The sequence below is a fragment of the Kogia breviceps genome, chromosome 2 (genome assembly GCF_026419965.1).
Source record: "Kogia breviceps isolate mKogBre1 chromosome 2, mKogBre1 haplotype 1, whole genome shotgun sequence".
Taxonomy (NCBI): Eukaryota; Metazoa; Chordata; class Mammalia; order Artiodactyla; family Physeteridae; genus Kogia; species Kogia breviceps.
The window spans coordinates 146,719,611-146,742,215 of NC_081311.1; the positions used below are offsets into that span (position 1 = coordinate 146,719,611).

The following is a 22,605-nucleotide window of genomic DNA, read 5'->3' on the forward strand; positions in this document are numbered from 1 at the left end:
GCTCTCTGCCTTTAGTGCCCATAACAAGTGCAGTACAAACACTTTACATCATTGAACTATAAAGGGCAGAGAGCATTATTCCGAAGTATTTTTCTGGGAATAATTGTGAAGGATCATATTCCAGTTGAATGGCTGTGACCTTGTACTTCCAACACCAATAGAACTGTGTGTTATATATTGGTCCTAGTGAAGATGTAATTTCAAGGAGAATGACTTATTACTTTGTGCATGGCAGGGGGAACAATAACACTTGCTTAGCCCAATGATCTGTGCATAATCTTCCCCCGGCAACAAACTGAAGACAAGAAAAGAAGAAGCAGTTTGGCTTCCAGTTTTCTTTTACTTAAGAAATTCATGCTACAGACCAGAAGTTTGCCATGATTTGTACAGTTTTGTTGTTCATAACTGGATAGGTCTTTAATGTGTAAAACAATGGAAACATCCATGGCAACAAGTCATAATAAGCATCGGGATCAAATCTTCAAACAACTGGCATTCAGATCTAGAGCAAAATGAGTTTATTTTCAGTCTCAGCAAGATAATTTCTGTCACCCTGTCTCAGAGGTTAAGAGAATATGAACTGCAAAACTCCCATCATGTCCCATCACTATCATAACTATGAGGGTATCATGTCAAACTACTAAGTTGAGATTTTAAAATAAATTTAGAGTTAAAAATTGAAAAGGAGCAACAGACACTTAAAGGTTCATCAAGGACTATGATTCTCTGTCTTCGTGACGGGAGAATAATTCAAGGCTTATTCTGAAGCCTCATCCTGTGTTTGGACAAAATATCTAAAACAAATTTCAGTTATATGAAACCAAAAATACCACTGGGAAAATATGACAAACAAAATTGATGTCAGTACTAAAGGATTCATAAAATTACTCAAAAACACTTTTTTTTAAGAGATGGAAAGAAAACAGATATGGACAGGTTTTGGGAAATGAGGTTTACCAAATCACCAAGCATTGAAGATGGCGTTAAGACTTCTCAGATGCTATGGGGGATATAATTACTTAGTGCTATTAAACACTGGGTGGCTCCTTTAAAGAAAAGGTATTGATTTCCCAGTCATTTATTATATGCTATAGACAGTAAATCTTCCAAAACACTAAACACACTTTTCAGACGGACAAAGCATGTTTTGGCCCTCTGATGGTATCAATTAATTCTAGTGAGTAATCAGTAATCATTTTAAATCCTCTCCAGTGAGAAAGTTTCATTATTTCATTTTAGTTCATTTAAACCCTTTTCAAGAACTGTGTCTAATAGACCTTCAGAGCATCTCTGGCAGCTCTAACTTACATAACCTCATTTTTCAAAACTGTTCATTACTTCCTCTTCCTCTTAACATGCTCTCACTCCGGCTCAGCGCCTCCCCGGGGGTACTTTGCTGCCTGCTTTGGTAATAAAGTAGTGCTTACCTTTGAGACTTTTTCTCATTGCTAAATGGAGTGTGCACAATATAAAGGGGGTGGGGGAAATACTCCTTAACGTTGTTGATTGGCAATGGAATTAGAATGTGCCAGTGAAAATAGCCTGTAATCTTATCTAGCCAGGATATTATCCAGGGCGCATGTGGGAGAAATAAAAGGAAATAATGGAAAATGACAAAAAGAAATGGTTTCATTTCTACCTTCAATACAGAAAAGAAGAAAAGGAAAAAATAAATATCCAAGTATATTTTAAAAATCAAAATACACTGTTAAAAATTACAAAGTCACCTTATACTCAATTTGAAATTCTCCAACAAAGAATATAACATAGCTTCTTTTAAACAGCATACTCCATAATTTTGCTAAACATAGGAAAAAAAAAAAACCCTCTAAGTAGGCTGCAGGGTAATTTACACTGGAACACCTCACTTCTCTGCTCATTGAAACTGAACACTACTGTGTTTACAAATTCTGGCTTGAAGCACAACTTTTTAAAGCATGAGAAACTGATCCTCAGCTCCTTTTCATTCTCAGGAGAGAAAAATATACATTAAAAAACATAAATTTAAAATGTTTTGCTATTTGTCAGTGAAAACACAAAAAATGGAATAAAAGGAAAATATTAAATTATCTACCTCAGAGTTGAATGTGTTCAAAGCCATCATTTTTTAAAAATAATTCCTAACTCTTAGCCTGTTGGTTTTCTATGTTTCTTATAGATATAAAGCTCTAACTTGGTTACAGATATTCATGAAAAGCTGAAATGTCACAAGACATTTCATGAAATTTAGAAATAATTTTTACTCAATAATACATTTTCACCCAAATTTATTAAATATGCCGAATCTCAAATTTTATTTAACCACCTATATACATGCATCAGGCACAACATGATCTATGTGTCCATGAGTCCCTGAAGTGAAGATGACACAATAGGAAAATAATAAACATCCACCAAGAATCCCCACATGCCATGTGGATGTGGACACAAGCCAAGTGATCCTGGACACATTATTCAAATCTCTCATAATCAGTTTTCCCATCCATAAAATGACAGTAATAATAATTACCCACAGGGTTGTTGTGGATTAAATGAGATAATGAATGCAAAGCACATATCACAGAGTAGGCACTTAATAAATGGTTTCTGTCATTTTCTCGTTTTCTTATTTCAGAAGAAAACCAAACACTGAGAGATACTGCACTCTCTTCTGAGGTTTGTAATTTGCTTTAAGTTCTTTAGCAAAGATAATGTGAAATTATGTGTGCATGTGGATGGGGCTAGGTTTAATATGCTATGGAGGAGAAGACAGTTGCCCTTTCAAGAATTTACAATCTGATAATCAGAAAACATTCTCAAATGTGGTTATTACAAGTGCTCCAGAGATCTTTACCTGCCATCAATAGCATAGGGCTTTTGCCAATGTTAGAAATGGACTTTCTTGGTGAAATTAGTAGCTTGTTAATCAGCACAATGGATGTTAGATATGGACTCTACTGAAATAGTGGTATTCAAGATATGTATACTGGTAATAATACTCTAGAGACACCCCCAACCCTTGTATTAACAAGGTGTAAAAATCTAGCAAGTTCCAAACATGTATCCTTAGGGATAGACTCTGAGGCTGTCCAATCCTGCCATTGGCTCAAAGGATCTGGTTGTCTGATACCCACCACAAGAGCAACCAGATTCTGCTTCTGAAATATTGCCAGGGGTATTCAGATCACCTAAAACAAAGAGAGTTGGACTTCATGAAACTTACTGAATACAGTGTCTGAACTATTTGACCTGACTTATCAATAAATTTTGGTTTAGATAAATGTATTTTATGTAGCAGATAATGAGACCTGTCTGAGACCTGCTTTCATTAAAAACAAGTAGAAAGTTGTAGGAAAGCAATCAGCTCCTATCGACTTCAAACTTTCAGGCAGCTATTATGATGTATTTAAGAGCTATTACGAATAAACTAGTAGTTGTGTGTGACCATACTGGCTTAGGTCAGTTTGTGTCATGACAGTCTATTTTCTAGGCAAAAAATTATGTTAACTTAGACCAATGGTTAATTAATTCCTTGTGAAATGCATGCACAGACAGAACAAATCAAAGAAGTGGAAATAAAGTGAAATCAGAAATCAAAGGAATGCAATTTTTAAAAATTATAATATTGAAGCTAGTAAAGGCTCAGTGAGTTGATATACAGCTATTGGCATTATAAAGTAATACAATTTTATGCAAAGAAAATGGGTGAAATTTATCAAGAGCCTTAAAAAAAAAGTTCCACCAATAAGCACATGAAAAGATGCTCAACATCATTAGCTATCAGGATAAGGCATATCAAAACCACAATGAAATACTATTTCATTCCCATTGAAATGACTATAATCAAAAAGACAGATAATAAGTATTGGCAAGGATGTGGAGAAATTGGAATACTCATACAAAGCCAATGGAAAGGGAAAATAGTGCAGCCATTTTGGAAAACAGTATGGTAATTCGTCAAAAGGTTAAACATTAGAGTTACCATATGGCCCAGCAATTCTACTCCTAGGTTTGTCTCCAAGAAAAATGAAAACATATGTTCACACAAAAACTTATATGTGAATGTACACAGCAGCATTCATTATTCATAATAGTCAAGAAGTAGAAACAACCCAAATGTTCATCAACTGATGAATAGATAAATAAAATGTGGTATGTGGTATGTTCATACAATGGAATATTATTGGGCCACAAAAAGAAATGAAGTAGTACAGATACATGCTACAACATGGATGAATCTTGAAATCATTATGCTAAGTGAATGAAGCCAGTCATAACGGCACATATTGTGTAATTCAATTTATATGAATTGTCCAAAAGAGGCAAATCCATAGACACAGAAAGTAGACTGTCAGTTGTCTAAGACAGAGAGCCAGGAGCAAATGGAGAGTGACTTCTAATGGGCATGGGATTTCTTTTGGGGTGATGAAAACGCTCTAAAATTGAGTGTGGTTTAAAAAAAAAAAAAGAAAAAAAAAGAAAGAAAGAAAAGAAAAAAATTTGAGTGTGGTGATGGTTACAGATCTCTGCAAATATACTAAAACCATTGGAATGTGCACTTTAAATGGGTGATTGAATGGTATGTGAATTATATCTCAATAAGGTGGTTATTAAAAATTAACGTTCAAAGGAAACAAAGGCAGAAAACAAATGGAACCTAATTAAAACTTAAAAGCTTTTGCACAGCAAAGACAACCATCAACAAAATGAAAAGGCAACCTACTAAATGGGAGGAAATATTTGCAACTGATATGATGGATAAGCAGTTAATATCCAAAATATATAAACAGCTCACACAACTCAATATCAAAAAAACAAACAGCCTGATTTAAAAATGGGTAGAAGACCTGAATAGACATTTTTCCAAAGAAGACATACAGGCACATGAAAAAATGCTCAACATCATTCATTAATCATCAGAGAAATTCAAACCAAAACCACAGAGATGTTACCTCACACCTGTCAGAATGGCTATCATCAAAATAACCACAAATAACAAATGTTGGTGAGGATGTGCAGAAAAGGTAAACCTAGTACACTCATTTTTGGTGAAACTATAAATTGGTACAGCCACTGTGGAAAACAGCATGGAGGTTCTTCAAAAAACTATAGAACTACTAAATGATCTAGCAATTCCACTGCTGGGTATACATCCAAAGAAAATGAAAACACTAAATCTAAAAGATACATGCAGCCCAATGTTCACAGCAGCATTATTTACAATAGCCAAGATATGGAAGCAACCTAAGTGTCCATCAACAGTTAAATGGATAAAGAAGATGTGGTATATTAGCTGTAAAAAAGAATGAAATTCTGCCATTTGCAACTATGTGGAAGGACCTAGAGGGAATTATTCTTAGTGAAATAAGTCACACAGAGAAATACAAATACTATGTTATCACTTACATGTGAAATCTAAAAAATAAAACGAATGTATATAACAAAACAGAAACAGACTCACAGATATTGAGAATAAACTAGTGGTTACCAGTGGGAAGAGGAAAGGAGAAGAGGCATAATAGTGATGTGGGATTAAGAGATACAAACTACCATTATAAAATAAATAAACAACAAGGATATATTATACAGCACAGGGAAATATAGCCATTATTTTTATAATAGCTTTAAATAGAGTATAATCTATAAAAATATGGAATTACTATGATGTACACCTGAAACTAATATATTATAGATCAAATATGCTTCAAGTTAAAAAAGACGTTGCAAACTCAAAAGAAGACAAAAAACCTCCTTGAACCAATAATCCTAAGTATCAGTTTGAACCATAGGAAATTGTAAATATTTTTGATGTACAAAAGAGAAACAATGTAGCTATTCTAAAATGTCCTAGATTTATTTATAAAGAAGTTCATAATTATAATTTTATTATAACATGATTTGGGAAAAAACCTAAATGCTGAGGGATAGAATGATAAACAAACTATTCTATAATGACATGAGAGAATATAATGCAAACATATGAATTATGCCCTTGAAGAATTTGTTTTATTTTTTTCAACATCTTTATTGCAGTATAATTCCTTTACAACACTGTGTTATGTTCTGCTGTATAACAAAGTGAATCAGCTTTACATATATATATATATATATATATATATATATATATATATATATATATATATATATATATATATATATATATATATCACCATATCCCTTCCCACTTGCATCTCCCTCCCAGCCTCCCTATCCCACCATTCTAGGTGGACACAAAGCACCAAGCTGATCTCCCTGTGCTAGGCGGCTGCTTCCCACCAGCCATCCATTCTACTTTTGGTAGTGTATATATGTCCGTGCCACTCTCTCACCTGTCTCCCACCTGTCCCTCTCCCCATATCCTCAAGTCCATACTCTACATCTGTGTCTTTATTTCTGTCCTGCGCCTAGGTTATTCAGAAACATTTTTTTTTCTAATATTCCATATACATGTGTTAGCATATGGTATTTGTTTTTCTCTTTCTGACTTACTACACTCTGTATGACACACTCGAGGTCCATCCACCTCACTACAAAAAGATCAATTTCGTTTCTTTTTATGGCTGAGTAATATTCCATTGTATGTATGTGCCACACCTTCTTTATCCATTCATCTGTCAATGGACACTTAGGTTGCTTCCATGTCCCGGGCTATTGTAAATAGAGCGCAATGAACATTTTGGTACATGACTCTTTTTGAATTATGGTTTTCTCAGGGTTTGTGCCCAATAGTGGGATTGCTGGGTCATATGGTAGTTTTATTTTCAGCTTTTAAAGGAAACTCCATACTGTTCTCCATAGCAGCTATAGCAATACATTCCCACCAACAGTGCAAGAGGATTCCCTTTTCTCCACACACTCTCCAGCATTTATTGTTTGTAGATTTTTTGATGATGGCCATTCTGGTGTGAGGTGATACCTCATCACAGTTTTGATTTGCATTTCTCTAATGATTACTGATGTTGAGCATTTTTTAATGTGTTTGTTAGCAATCTGTAAATCTTCTTTGGAGAAATATCTATTTAGCTCTTCTGTCCATTTTTGGATGGGGTTGTTTGTTTTTTTGATATTGTACTGCATGAGCTGCTAGTATATTTTTGAGATTAATACTTGGTCAGCTGCTTCGTTTGCAAATATTTTCTCCCATTCTGAGGGTTGTCTTCTCATCTTCTTTATGGTATCCTTTGCTGTGCAAAAGCTTTTAAGTTTCATTAGGTCTCATGTGTTTATTTTTGTTTTTATTTCCATTTCTCTACAAGGTGGGTCAAAAAGGATCTTGCTGCGATTTAAGTCATAGAGTGTTCTACTTATGTTTTCCTCTAAGAGCTTCATAGTGTCTGGCCTTACATTTAGGTCTTTAATCCATTTTGAGTTTATTCTTGTATATGGTGTTAGGGAGTGATCTAATTTCATTCTTTTCCATGCAGCTGTCTGGTTTTCCCAGCACCACTTACTGAAGAGTCTGTCTTTTCTGCATTGTATATTCTTGCCTCCTTTATCAAAGATAAGGTGACCATATGTGTCTGGGTTTATCTCTGGGCTTTCTCTCCTGTTCCATTGATCTATATTTCTGTTTTTTTGCCAGTACCATACTGTCTTGATTGCTGTAGGTTTGTAGCATAGTCTGGATTCAGGAAGCCTGATTGCTCCAGCTCCATGTTTCTTTCTCAAGATTGCTTTGGCAATTCAGGGTCTTCTCAGTGTCATACAAATTGTGAAATTTTTTGTTCTCCTTCTGTGAAAACTGCCATTGGTAGTTTGATAGGGATTGCATTGAATCAGTAGATTGCTTTGGGTAGTAGAGTCATTTCCACAATAATGATTCTTCCAATCCAAGAACACGGTATATCTCTCCATCTGACTGGATCATCTTTAATTTCTTTCATCAGTGTCTTATAGTTTTCTACATACAGGTCTTTCAGCTCCTTAGGTAGGTTTATTCCTAGGTATTTTATTCTTTTTGTTGCAATGGTAAATGGGAGTGTTTCCTTAATTTCTCTTTCAGATTTTACATCATTAGTGTATAGGAATGCAAAAGATTTCTGTGCATTGAATTTTGTATCCTGCTACGTTACCAAACTCATTGATTAGCTCTAGTAGTTTTCTATTAGCATCTTTAGGATTCTCTATGTATAGTATCATGTCATCTGCAAACAGTGACAGTTTTACTTCTTCTTCTCCGATTTGGATTCCTTTTATTTCTTTTTCTTCTCTGACTGCTGTGGCTAAAACTTCCAAAACTATGTTGAATAATAGTGGGGAGAGTGGGCAACCTTGTCTTGTTCCTGATCTTAGAGGAAATGGTTCCAGTTTTACACCATTGAGAATGATGTAGGCTGTGGGTCTGTCATATATGGCCTTTATTATGTTGAGGTAAGTTCCCTCTATGCCTACTTTCTGGAAGGTTTTTATCATAAATAGGTGTTGAATTTTGTCAAAAGCTTTTTCTGCATCTATTGAGATGATCATATGGTTTTTCTCCTTCAATTTGTTAATATGGGGTATCCCATTGATTGATTTGCATATATTGAAGAATCCTTGCATTCCTGAGATGAACCCCACTTGATCATGGTGTATGATCCTTTTAATGTGCTGCTGGATTCTGTTTGCTAGTATTCTGTTGAGTATTTTTGCATCTATGTTCATCAGTGATATTGGCCTGTAGTTTTCTTTCTTTGTGACATCTTTGTCTGGTTTTGGTATCAGGGTGATGGTAGCCTCGTAGAATGAGTTTGGGGTATTCCTCCCTCTGCTATATTTTGGAAGAGTTTGAGAAGGATAGGTGTCAGCTCTTCTCTAAATGGTTTATCAAATTTGCCTGTGAAGCCATCTGATCCTAGACTTCTGTTTGTTGGAAGATTTTTAATTCGAGTCTCAATTTCAGTGCTTGTGATTGGTCTGTTTTCTATTTTCTATTTCTTCCTGATTCAGTCTTGGAAGGTTGTGCTTTTCTAAGAATTTGTCCATTTCTTCCAGGTTCTCCATTTAACTGGCATATAGTTGCTTGTAGAAATTTCTCATGATCCTTTGTATTTCTGCAATGTCAGTTATTGCTTCTCCTTTTTCATTTCTAATTCTGTTGATTTGATTTTCCTCCCTTTTTGTCTTGATGAGTCTGGCTAATGGTTTATCAATTGTGTTTATCTTCTCAAAGAACCAGCTGTTAGTTTTATTGATCTTTGCTATCATTTCCTGCATTTATATTTCATTTATTTCTGATATAATCTTCATGATTTCTTTCCTTCTGCTAACTTTGTGGGGGTTTTGTTCTTCTTTAATTGCTTTAGGTGTATGGTTTGGTTGTTTATTTGAGATTTTTCTTGTTTAAGGTAGGATTGTATTGCTAAAAACTTCCCTCTTAGAACTGCTTTTGCTACATACCATAGGTTCTGTACCATCATGTTTTCATTTTTATTTGTTTCTAGCTATTTTTTTATTTCCTCTTGGATTTCTCCAGTGAACTCTTGGTTATTTAGTAGTTGTTTAGACTCCTTGTGTTTGTATATTTTACAGACTTTTTCCTGTAATTGATATCTATTCTCATGGCGTGTGGTTGGAAAAGATACTTGATACAATTTCAAATTTCTTAAATTTACCAAGGCTTGATTTGTGACCCAAGATATGATCTATCCTGCAGAATGTTCCATGAGAACCTGAGAAGAAAGTGTATTCATTTGTTTTTGGATGGAATGTCCTATAAACATCAATTAAGTCCATCTTCTTTAATGTATCATTTAAAGCTTGTGTTTCCTTATTTATTTTCATTTTGGATGATCTGTTCATTGGTGAAAGTGGGGTGTGAAAGTCTCCTACTATGATTGTATTACTGTCAATTTCCCCTTTTATGGCTGTTAGCATTTGCCTTATATATTGAGGTGCTCCTATGTTGGGTGCATAAATATTTACAATTGTTATATCTTCTTCTTGGATTGATCCTTTGATCATTATGTAGTGTCTTTCTTTGTCTCTTGTAATAGTCTTTATTTTAAGGTCTATTTTGTCTGATATGAGAATTGCTACTCCAGCTTTTGTTTGATTTCCATTTGCATGGAATATCTTTTTCCATCCCCTCACTTTCAGTCTGAATGTGTACCTAGGTCTGAAGTGGGTCTCTTGTAGACAGCATATATACAGGTCTTGTTTTTGTATCCATTAAGCCAGCCTGTGTCTTTTGGTTGGAGCATTTAATCCATTTACATTTAAGGTAATTATCAATATGTATGTTCCTATTACCATTTTCTTAATTGTTTTGGGTTTGTTACTGTAGGTCTTATCCTTCTCTTGTGTTTCCTGTGTAGAGAAGTTCCTTTAGCATTTGTTGTAAACCTGGTTTGGTGGTGCTGAATTCTCTTAGCTTTTGCTTGTCTCTGTAAAGGTTTTAATTTCTCCATCAAATCTGAATGAGATCCTTGCTTGGTAGAGCAATCTTGGTTGTAGGTTTTTCCCTTTCATCACTTTCAGTATGTCCTGCCACTCCCTCTGGCTTCCAGTGTTTCTGCTGAAAGACCTGCTGTTAACCTTACAGGGATTCCCTCCTATGTTGCTTGTTGCTTTTCCTTTGCTGCTTTTAATATTTTGTCTTTTTATTTAATTTTTGATAGTTTGATTAATATGTGCCTTAGTGTGTTTCTCCTTGGATTTATCCTGTACAGGATTCACTGCGCTTCTTGGACTTAAGTATTTCCTTTCTCATATTAGGGAATTTTTCAACTATAATCTCTTTAAATATTTTCTCAGTCCCTTTCTTTTTCTCTTCTCCTTTTGGGACCCCTATAATTCGAATTTGATGTGTTTAATATTGTCCCAGGGGTCTCTGAGACTGTCCTGAATTCTTTTCATTCATTTTTCTTTATTCTGCTCTGCAGTAGTTATTTCCACTATTTTATCTTCCAGGTCACTTATCCGTTCTTCTGACTCAGTTATTCTGCTACTGATTACTTCCAGAGATTTTAAATTTCATTTATTGTGTTGTTCATCATTGTTTGTTTCCTCTTTAGTTCTTCTAGGTCCCTGTTAAACGTTTCTTGTATTTTTTCTATTCTATTTCCAAGATTTTGGATCAGCTTTACTATCATTATTCTGAATTCTTTTTCAGGTAGACTACCTATTTCCTCTGTATTTGTTTGCTCTGGTGGGTTTTTACCTTTCTCCTTCATCTGCATATTTCTGTCTTCTGTCTTCTCATTTTGCTTAACTTACTGTGTTTGGGGTCTCCTTTTCACAGGCTGCATGTTCGTAGTTCCCATTGTTTTTGGTGTCTGCCCCCAGTGGGTAAGGTTGGTTCAGTGGGTTGTGTAGGATTCCTGGTGGAGGGGACTGGTGCCTGTGTTCTGGTGGATGGGGCTGGATCTTGTCTTTCTGGTGGGCAGGACTGTATCTGGTGGTGTGTTTTGGGGTGTCTGTGAGCTTATTAGGATTTTAAGCAGCCTCTCTGTTAATGGGTGTGGTTGTGTTCCTGTCCTGTTAGTTGTTTGGCATGGGGTGTCCAGCCCTGCATCTTGCTGATCATTGAGTGGAGCTGGGTCTTAGCATTGATACAGAGATTTCTGGGAGAGCTCTCACCAATTGATATTACGTGGGGCTACGAGGTCTCTGGTGGTCCAATGCCCTGAACTCGGCTCTCCCACCTCAAAGGCTCAGGCCTGACATCCAGCAGGAGCATCAAGACCCTCCTGTGGACTGTCAGCGAGCTGGGAGACAGTGGTCATCTGAGTGTATCCAAACCAGAAACCAGACTTTTTTCGTCCTTTGTGCTTAGTCTAGTTTCACTTGCTCGTAGGGTACCACATGTGGAGCTGGTACCTCCACATGTACCTGCAACAGGCACTTCAGACGAGAGTTCCTAGTGTGAAATGGCTGTGCCGGCACCTCAGTTTAGGCCACTGCATATGACTCTTGGATTGTTTTTAATTTATAAAGTGTAAGGAGCAAGCGCCCGGCTAGCTCAGTCGGTAGAGCATGAGACTCTTAAAGTGTAAGGAGCTGGTTGGATCTTCTTCCCACTGATCCTCACTCACTTCCTTAGGGTTGGATGTGTGTGTGGCTACAGGAAGGTCTGACATGCTCGGGCTCTTTGGCTTTTCTGGATTCCTCTTGGAAGCCACACTTGGATTCCACAGGTCCGGACTACTGGTTTATTATCAAGGGTACAACCCAGGAACCCAGTTAGCAGAGATGCACAGGGCAAGGTGTGTGAAGCTTCCATGCTCTTTCCAGGATGCAAACCTCCCAGTACCTCCACATATTCAACCTAGCTGCTCACCAAGACCCCGTCTTATAGGGCTTTCAAGGGCGGTCTCCTTAAATAAGCCCATAAACAGGTAAGCATGCTTGATTTTGTAACTGGCCACAGCTCTGAAGAATTGTTTAAAGCATGATAAAATACTATGTATACTACATGATGCAAATCTGGAAATGTACCTTTATTTATAAGTAAAAATAAATATAAGGAAATACATCAAGAATATTAACAATATTCTCTTTGTAAATTAGGATTATAGGTATTTTATGTTTTCCTTTTTCTACTTTAAAAATACTCTATAATAAGCTTGTATTACTTTTACAATTAGGAAATAATCTTATCACATAAGGAAAGGAAAACAAATCAAGAAAGACAGATATGCCGAGTTCAAAGATAGCCACTTGGAATTCTATTAAATTCCACTTTTAATCAAAGAAGAATCTGACTTAAGTTTTCAAAATTCCAATTCAAGTATTTCAGCATTCTAAGGTGAAAAGAAGCAACCTTGCTCTTTTATTCAGATGACAACACTAAACTAGTTACTCAAAGAAGACAATTATCTATTTTAATTTGAAATCTCCAGTAAACAAGAATCCACAACACCCTGTTCTAGGTCTTTAATAACCATTCTTCCTGCCAACAAGTGCTTATTTATTTCTAATCTGCGACTGCAGATCAATCTACCTTGTCCAAGCCCTGTATAAATCAGAGGTAGAGTTTATGAGACAATTTTTGGCATTCTGTACTTTTAGAAGTGATTGACTACAAGACTATTTCATGTCCTGCCAACTATTAAAAGCCATGGATGTACTGGTCTCTGAAAATCAGAATGCATGGAACTCCTCTCAGCACCCCCACCTTTTCCTCCCAGATGCCCCAGCATCCTGTCTGTCTAGCACTGTATGTCTGCAGCCTGGCTGTGTCAAGTTAAGATCATCAAGTCTTCTTAACTTCTCCAATTCAGATGATGGTAAATTGAGATTGTGCTTACAGCTCGATACTCATGAGAAGATACAGCACAAAGATACTTGAGGTGAACATAATAAAAAGACATCACTTTCTTGTAGTTCAAGTTTAGTGCTTATGGCAGCCTAGAGGGACACACACCTTATGTGAACACCTGAAGTTTAGAGGGAAAAAGAGATTCAGTTGAAAAGTCCATCATAGTTTATCATGGTTATTTGAGAAAGAGATTTGGATCAAATCTTGCTCCCTACTGAAAGATCCTATTTTACTGTGAGCCTTTTGATATTACCTAACTTAATTAAGCACACTCATATGAATAAAAGCTGCAAAAAATGGTTGAATTATCTAAATTATAAGATTATATTTCTAATCACTACTTGAAGTTATGTTACATATTTACTTTCTTTATTACATCTCTTTACCACAAGAATGTAAACTCTAAGAAGGCAGGAACTTTTATCTCTTATTGAGCAGCTTAACCCTGGTACTTGGAACAGTGACTCAAAAATAGTGTCTACTAAGTAGAACTCAATAAGTAGTGAATGAATGGATGGTTCTTCCACAATGAAACATTATTTGGCCATTAAAAATGATATTCAGGGCTTCCCTGGTGGTACAGTGGTTGAGAGTCTGCCTGCCGATGCAGGGGACACGGGTTCATGCCCCGGTCCGGGAAGATCCCACATGCCGCGGAACAGCTGGGCCCGTGAGCCATGGCCGCTGGGCCTGTGCGTCTGGAGCCTGTGCTCCGCAGCGGGAGAGGCCACAACAGTGAGAGGCCCGCGTACTGCAGAAAAAAAAATAAATTAAAAAAAAAAAATGATATTCAGATCAATGATCACTCAAACTCCTCCTGATTCTGCACTGTAACAGTTACAGCCCTATAAGTTTAGTTCGTTTATTTGTGTCCTGCTGTTTCATGTCCCTGATAAATGCAAACTACCTTACAAGGTTCTGCAAAGGAAAGAGACAGAAAGAAGGACAAGCAAAAGAGACAAAGACAAGCACTTATCATTTCCTTGGTAACTCTTAGAAACATAAAAAGAGAAGCTCAAAAAGCAGGAAATGACAAAACCCAGCATATCAGCCATCTGAAGACACTGGAATTTTTTGCAAGAAGCCTGTAAATCTGCATGCATACCAAGCATTATATGCATCTGAAATATAAAATATACTATGTATGTATTGCCTTTCATTTTGCCAACTGTTTTATTATTGATATTTTTAGTTCCTGAATATTTGGTCATTATATATTTTCTCAATGGTTAGTCAAAATCCAACTGCAATCCCTGGGGACATCTGAAAAAAAAAGTTAAACTATAAAACATTAGGAACCACTATTAAGGACAAGTAATAATTGCTTTTGGAATAGTACCTACTTAAGATGACAGGATTTGACTTAAACCTTGAAAGAGGGTGAAGAAGAGGAGAATTTTGTGCAATCAGATAAGAATATGAGTAAAGGTACAGGAGTAAGAAGGACATGACCAAATCAGGAGCAGAATGACCAGTTTTTCCTATTTGTTTTTGTTTTGTTTTGTTTTGGGTTTTTTTCGGTTCGCGGGCCTCTCACTGCTGTGGCCTCTCCCATTGCGGAGCCTGTGCTCCGGACGCACAGGCTCAGCGGCCATGGCTCACAGGCCCAGCCGCACCGTGGCATGTGGGATCTTCCCAGACCGGGGCACGAACCCGTGTCCCCTGCATCAGCAGGCGGACTCTCAATCACTGCGCCACCAGGGAAGCCCTGTTTGTTTGTTTTTTTAGGCTCTAGAGTACAGATTCACTAGTTGTGGTGCACAGGCTTAGTTGCTCCGTGACATGTGGGATCTTCCTGGGCCAGGGCTCGAACGCATGTCCCCTGCACTGGCAGGCAGATTCCCAACCACTGCACCACCAGAGAAGTCCCCAGAATGACCAGTTTTTGTTGAGTGTTAACCCTTAAGCTGGACCCTGGCAGGCAGACTGACATTCTTACCCCAAAATTAGACCCTGCTTAAGGAAGAGGCAGAGAATAGAGCTAAAAGTCAGAGACAGTACTTCTCCAATAGAAAAGAATTCCCTGAAGTTGAACCTGAGTTCTGACAGGTACTGTGTTGGTAATAGTTTTCTTGTAAATCTTGCTTATTTCTGAAAATCTCAGTCAGATGTAGTCCACTGAACACACAGAACATGAAATAGGTCTTGAAGCTCTTGGAGCTTCAGTGACTACATACGACCTGGGTAATAGATGTTAAAAGGCAAACAGTGCAGTGACTAGACAGTTTAAATGTAGATAAGATATTGCAATTAACAAGTTATGAAATTCAATCCATATTTTTTCAGGATTGAAATCTTATTAATTGAATATAACTTGAGGACTTTTAAAACCTCTTGCCAAACACTGATTTTTTATTCTAATTTTATTGCAACAGTCTCAAAAATCTAACTTAACTGGAATATAGACAGGAAAGAGGGGAAAAGGCCACTTCTTACAATTAGTTAACTCACTGCTCGTTTAACATTTGGGTATCCAAAAGACAATGCAGTATTAATAGGAAACACATAACAGAGTTATAGGACCACTAGCCACACATACAATAAGATTTTTGATAAATAACAATTTGAAAAGCACTTTTGAAAAGTACCTTCATATAGAATCTAACTCTCCATAAGATGACAGAAAAAACCTGTCCATCTTTGCTTAAGTTGATTTTATTAAATTGACTAGTAACTTGGGGATTAGCTATTACGGCAGAACTGGAGCTTGTAGGCATGTCTAAAGGCTTTCAAAAAAAAAATTCAATACTATGCCAGTCCAATACCATGCAAGTCATGCATATACCCTGAGAAAACCATAATTCAAAAAGAGTCATGTACCAAAATGTTTATTGCAGCTCTATTTACGATAGCCAGGATATGGAAGCAACCTAAATGTCCATCAACAGATGAATGGATAAAGAAGATGTGGCACATATATACAATGGAATACTACTCAGCCATAAAAATAAATGAAACTGAGTTATTTGTAATGAGGTGGATAGACCTGGAGTCTGTCATACAGAGTGAAGTAAGTCAGAAGGAGAAAAACAAATACCGTATGCTAACATATATATATGGAATCTAAGGGAAAAAAATGTCATGAAGAGATTAGTGGTAGGACGGGAATAAAACACAGACCTACTAGAGCATGGCCTTGAGGATATGGGGAGGGGGAAGGGTTAGCAGTGACGATGTGAGAGAGTGGCAGGGACATATACACACTACCAAATGTAAATTAGATAGCTAGTGGGAAGCTGCCGCATAGCACAGGGAGTTCACCTCTGTGCTTTGTGACCACCTAGAGGGGTGGGATAGGGAGGGTGATGCAAGAGGGAAGAGATATGGGAACATATGTATATGTATAACTGATTCACTTTGTTGTAAAGGAGAAACTAACACACTATTGTAAAACAGTTATACTCAAATAAAGATGTTAAAAAAAAAAAATCTTCTGGGACCACCAATTTGTTACCCCTATCAGCGTGAGGTATTCAACATCCTCCTGCCCCACTAATGTGAAATTTAGTAGCTTCTGCACCCTTGACATCTCACCAGGATCCTAAACATTGGCCTTCACAAAATCAGGAACAGTTTAAAAATGTAAGACCAAGAGCTTATGAAATTCTTCCCTTATCTGGCTGTGAGTCTCAGGCCTGTTGCAAATAACAAAACTCCAGCTTTTGCAAGACTCATTAGCATCATTCGTGCACCATCCTCAACACCAATTGGCAGGGCAGCATCAACCATAACAAGTTCTTGGAATGTGGCCAGTCCTGTGGCAGCCAAGCTCAACTGGCTGCATCCCAGCTCTGCAGGGTGTCTGAACATGCTGGCACGAAGGAGGGTAGCTGAACACTTCAAATTATGAGCTGGAGAGAGGTGATCACAGGCTGAAGAGACCCTATACAGATTAGCCAAAGAAGAACTTCAAGCCACAACTGCTTATGTCAGCTGTTGGAAAGTAACCGCAATAGACACAGTCTTCATGCAACAATGCAACAAGAAATAGCTCCTTTGAGGCCCAGGTATAGACAATATAGGAAGGTCGGATAAGAGCCCTTGCTTATTTCCATATTCCAGGTTTCCTCTGGTGTGCACATACAACTTGACAGCACCCAAATGTTTGCTCCTATTGAGGTCTCATTATTTTATTCTACAAAATAACACTTCCTTTTACTCACTCAGGAAAATGAAGCAATAAATTAATTGAACGCAAGGAATCTAGTCATACAACCAAAATCAGCTAGCTTATACATATCACGGAAAAATAGGAACATTTGCTAGAAATGCATGAGGTAAACCAGGAAATTCTGACCATCTCTTCTGTATGATACACTTTTGGGTGGACCTGCAATGTGAACTACCAAACAAACTAGTAACTTGTCAGTACGTAACTTAAATTTAATTTGTGCATATGGTAGACTATATTTCACACAAAACTCTAACCACTACTGATAAAATTATTGCTAATTCTGCAAAAACTTTAAAGAGCATGATGATTTTTCTAAACATCTTTCTTGGAGTATACCTGTTTCACATTGGTGTGTTAGTTTCTGCTTTGTAACAAAGTGAATCAACTATACATATACATATACCCCCATATCTCCTCCCTCTTGCGGCTCCCTCCCACATTCCCTATCCCACCCCTCTAGGTGGTCACAAAGCACCAAGCTGATCTCCCTGTACTATGTGGCTGTTTCACACTAGCTATCTGTTTTACATTTGGTAGTGTATATATGTCCATGCCACTCTCTCACTTCATCTCAGATTACCCTTCGCCCTCTCCATGTCCTCAGGTCCATTCTCTACATCTGTGTCTTTATTCCTGTCCTGCCCCTATGTTCTACACAACCATTTTTGTTTAAGATTCCATATATATGTGTTAGCATATGGTATTTGTTTTTCTCTTTCTGACTTACTTCACTCTGTATGACAGACTCTACGTCCATCCACCTCACTATTAATAACTCAACTTAGTTTCTTTTGAGGGCTGAGTAATATTCCGTTGTATATATGTGCCACATCTTCTTTATCCATTCATCTATCGATGGACACTTAGGTTGCTTCCATGTCCTGGCTATTGTAAATAGAGCTGTAATGAACATTGTGGTACAGGACTCTTTTTGAATTATGCTTCTCTCAGGGTATATGCCCAGTAGTGGGATTGCTGGGTCATATCGTAGTTCTATTTTTAGTTTTTTAAGGAACCTCCATACTGTTCTCCATAGTGGCTGTATCAATTTACATTCCCACCAGCAGTGCAAGAGGGTTCCCTTTTCTCCACACCCTATCCAACATTTATTGTTTGTAGATTTTTTGATGATGGCCATTCTGACTGGTGTGAGGTGATACCTCATTGTAGTTTTGACTTGCATTTCTCCAGTGATTAGTGATGTTGAGCATTCTTTCATGTATTTGTTGGCAATCTGTATATCTTCTCTGGAGAAATGTCTATTTAGGTCTTCTGCCCATTTTTAGATTGGGCTGTTTGTTTTTTTGATATTCAGTTGCATGAGCTGCTTGTAAATTTTGGAAGTTAATCCCCTGTCAGTTGTTTCATTTGCAAATATTTTCTCCCATTCTTAGGGTTGTCTTTCATCTTGTTTATGGTTTCCTTTGCTGTGCAAAAGCTTTTAACTTTCATTAGATACCATTTGTTTATTTTTGTTTTTATTTCCATTTCTCTAGGAGGTGGGTCAAAAAGGATCTTTCTGTGATTTAAGTCACAGAGTGTTCTGCCTATTTTTTCCTCTAAGAGTTTAATAGTGTCTGGCCTTACATTTAGGTCTTTAACCCATTTTGAGTTTATTTTTGTGTATGGTGTTAGGGAGTGTTCGAATTTCATTCTTTTACATGTACCTATCCAGTTTTCCCAGCACCACTTATTGAAGAGTCTGTCTTTTCTCCATTGTATATTCTTGCCTCCTTTATCAAAGGTAAGGTGACCATATGTGTGTGGGTTTATCTCTGGGCTTTCTCTCCTGTTCCATTGATCTGTATTTCTGTTTTTTTGTCAGTACCATACTGTCTTGATTACTATAGCTTTGTAGTAGAGTTGGAAGTCAGGGAGACTGATTGTTCCAGCTCCGTTTTTCTTTCTCAAGATTCCTTTGGCTATTCGGGGTCTTTTGTGTTTCCATACAAATTGTGAAATTTTTTGTTCTACTTCTGTGAAAAATGCCATTGGTAGTTTAATATGGATTGCATTGAATCTGTAGATTGCTTTTGGTAGTAGAGTCATTTTCACAATGTTGATTCTTCCAATCCAGGAATATGGTATATCTCTCCAACTGTTTGGATCATCTTTAATTTCTTTCATCAATGTCTTATAGTTTTCTGCATACAGGTCTTTTGTCTCCTTAGGTAGGCTTATCCTAGGTATTTTATTCTTTTTGTTGCAATGGTAAATGGCAGTGTTTCCTTAATTTCTCTTTCAGATTTTTCATCATTAGTATATAGGAATGCAAGAGATTTGTGTGCATTAATTTTGTATCCTGCTACTTTACCAAATTCGTTGATTAGTTCTAGTAGTTTTCTGGTGGCATCTTTAGGATTCTCTCTGTATAGTATCATGTCATCTGCAAACAGTGACAGCTTTACTTCTTTTCCAATTTAGATTCCTCTTTTCCGATTTGGATTCCTTTTATTCTTCATTTCCAATTTGGATTCCTTTTATTTCTTTTTCTTATCTGATTGGTGTGGCTAAAACTTCCAAAACTATTTTGAATAATAGTGGGGATAGTGGACAACCTTGTCTTGTTCCTGATCTTAGTGGAAATATTTTCAGTTTTTCACCATTGAGAATGATGTTGGCTGTTGGTTTGTCATATATGGCCTTTACTATGTTGAGGTAAGTTCCCTCTATGCCTACTCCGGAGGGTTTTGATCATAAATGGGTGTTGAATTTTGTCTAAAGTTTTTCTGCATCTATTGAGATGATCATATGGCTTTTCTCCTTCAATTTGTTAATATGGTGTATCCCATTGATTGATTTGCATATATTGAAGAATACTTGCATTCCTGGGATGAACCCCACTTGATCATGGTATATAATCCTTTTAATGTGCTGCTGGATTCTGTTTGCTGGCACTGTGTTGAGCATTTTTGCATCTATGTTCATCAGTGATATTAGCCTGTAGTTTTCTTTCTTTGTGACATCTTTGTCTGGTTTTGGTATCAGGGTGATGGTGGCCTCATAGAATGAGTTTGGGAGTGTGCCTCCCTCTGCTATATTTTGGAAGAGTTTGAGAAGGATAGGTGTTAGCTCTTCTCCAAATGTGTCATAGAATTTACATGTGAAACCATCTGGTCCTGAACTTTTGTTTGTTTTAATATTTTTAATTCCAGTCTCAATTTCAGTGCTTGTAGTTGGTCTCTTTTGTTTATATTTTCTATTTCTTCCTTATTCAGTCTTGGAAGGTTGTGCTTTTCAAGAAATTTGTCCATTTCTTCCAGGTTTCCACTTTTTTGGCATATAGTTGCTAGTAGTTATCTCTCATGATCCTTTGTATTTCTACAGTGTCACTTGTTACCTCTCCTTTTTCATTTCTAATTCTATTGATTTGAGTCTTCTCCCTTTTTTTGTTGATGAGTCTGGCTAAAGGTTTATCAATTTTGTTTATCTTCTCAAAGAACCAGCTTTTAGTTTTATTGACCTCTGCTATCATTTCCTTCATTTCTTTTTCATTTATTTCTGATCTCATCTCTATGACTTCTTTCCTTTTGCTAACTTTGGGGGGTTTCTGTTCTTCTTTCTCTAATTGCTTTAGGTGAACAGTTAGGTTGTTTATTTGAGATGTTTTGCCTTTCTTGAGGTAGGATTGAATTGCTATAAACTTCCCTCTTAGAACTGCTTTTGCTAAATCCTATAGTTTCTGAGTCATCGTGTTTCTATCGTTATTTACTTCTAGGTATTTTTTTAATTTCCTCTTGGATTTCTTCAGTGATCTTTTAGTTATTTAGTAGTGTATTGTTTAGCCTCCATGTGTTTGTATCTTTTACAGTTTTTTTCCTTTAATTAATATCTAGTCTCACAGCATTGTGGTCATAAAAGATACTTGATACGATTTCAATTTTCTTAAATTAACCAAGGGTTGATTTGTGGCTCAAGATATGATCTATCCTGTAGAATGTTCCATGAGCCCTTGAGAAGAAAGTGTATTCTCTTGTTTTTGGATGGAATGTCCTGTAAATATTAATTAAGTCCATCTTGTTTAATGTATCATTTAAATCTTGTGTTCCTTATTTATTTTCATTTTGGATGATCTGTTGATTGGTGAAAGTGGTGTATGAAAGTCCCCTACTATGATTGTGTTACTGTCGATTTCCCCTTTTACGGCTGTTAGCATTTGCCTTATGTATTGAGGTGCTCCTATGTTGGGTGCATAAATATTTACAATTGTTATATCTTCTTCTTGAATTGATCCCTTGATCATTATGTAGTGTCCTTCTTTGTCTCTTGTAATAGTCTTTATTTTAAAGTCTATTTTGTCTGATACGAGAATTGCTACTCCAGCTTTCTTTTGATTTCCATTTCCATCTTTTGATTTCCATCTTTTTCAATCCCCTCACCTTCAGTCTGTATGTGTCCCTAGGTCTGTAATGGGTCTCTCGTAGACAGCATATATACGGGTCTTGTTTTTATATCCATTCAGCCAGTCTATGTCTTTTGGTTGGAGCATTTAATCCATTTACATTTAAGGTAATTATCAATATGTATGTTCCTGTTACCATTTTCTTAATTGTTTTGGGTTTGTTATTGTAGGTCTTTTCCTTCTCTTGTATTTCCTGCCTAGAAAAGTTCCTTTAGCATTTGTTATAAATTGGTTTGGCAGTGATGAATTCTCTTAGCTTTTGCTTGACTGTAAAGGTTTTAATTTCTCTGTCGAATCTGAATGAGATCCTTGCTGGGTAGAATAATCTTGGTTGTAGGTTTTTCCCTTTCATCACTTTCACTATGTCCTGCCAATCCCTTCTGGCTTGCAGAGTTTCTGCTGAAAGATCAGCTGTTAACCTTATGGGGCTTCCCTTGTATGTTATTTGTTGCTTTTCCCTTGCCACTTTTAATATTTTGTCTTTGTATTTAACTTTTGATAGTTTGATTAATATGTGTCTTGGCATGTTTCTCCTTGGATTTATCCTGTATGGGACTCTGTATTTCCTGGACTTGTCAGACTATTTCCTTTCCCATATTAGGGAAGTTTTCAACTACAATCTCTTCAAATATTTTCAGTCACTTTCTTTTTCTCTTAGTCTTCTGGGACCCCTATAATTCGAATGTTTGTCCATTTTTTGTTGTCCCAGAGTTCTCTGAGACTGTCCCAATTCTTTTCATTCATTTTTCTTTATTCTGCTCTGCGGTAGTTATTTCCACTCTTTCATCTTCCAGGTCACTTATCCATTCT

At 36.7% G+C, this 22,605-nt stretch overlaps 1 protein-coding gene across 1 annotated transcript in view; it reads right to left on the bottom strand.

Moving 5' to 3' along the window:
- PDE11A (phosphodiesterase 11A) overlaps nt 1-22,605 on the bottom strand; it is a 429,207-nt gene that overhangs the window by 345,279 nt on the left and 61,323 nt on the right. The window lies entirely within an intron of this gene.